Here is a 525-nt window from a genome sequence, read left to right as displayed (position 1 = left end):
CGATGGACCTATGAACTGATCCCATCGATAAACCCATGGATATACAGGAAGCATGGAGAGGTAGATTACTTCATAACGCAAGCTCTATCAGGACATGGGTGTTTCACGAAATTTCTACATGATAGAAAAAGGGCGGAAACAGATAGATGTATTTACTGTGGTAAAACGGATGATGCAAGGCATACGATGTTTGTGTGTGACCGATGGTACTTCGAAAGAGAAACTTTTCTGCAAGAAACGCAGTCTCCCTTCACCCCATCTAACATGATGAAATACTTGTTAAAGTCTGAGCGGCATTGGGACATCGCCTACCAAACAATAAGAAAAATAATTGAGACAAAAGAAAAAGAGTATAGAGAATCTAAAGGCCAATAGACAGTCTCTTTCTTCCGAAGTAATGCGAAAGCGGTTTCCAGGAGATGAGAGCAGGTAAGGAGTTAAGGTTTAGTGGGTAGGTGCCGTCTCGGTAAGTCCCACTCTCACCTTCGTTCCTTGCGGACTATATGCCCATGTGTGCATCTAGCG

The sequence above is a fragment of the Belonocnema kinseyi genome, chromosome 4 (genome assembly GCF_010883055.1).
Source record: "Belonocnema kinseyi isolate 2016_QV_RU_SX_M_011 chromosome 4, B_treatae_v1, whole genome shotgun sequence".
NCBI lineage: Eukaryota > Metazoa > Arthropoda > Insecta > Hymenoptera > Cynipidae > Belonocnema > Belonocnema kinseyi.
Note: the sequence above shows the minus strand (reverse complement) of the source record.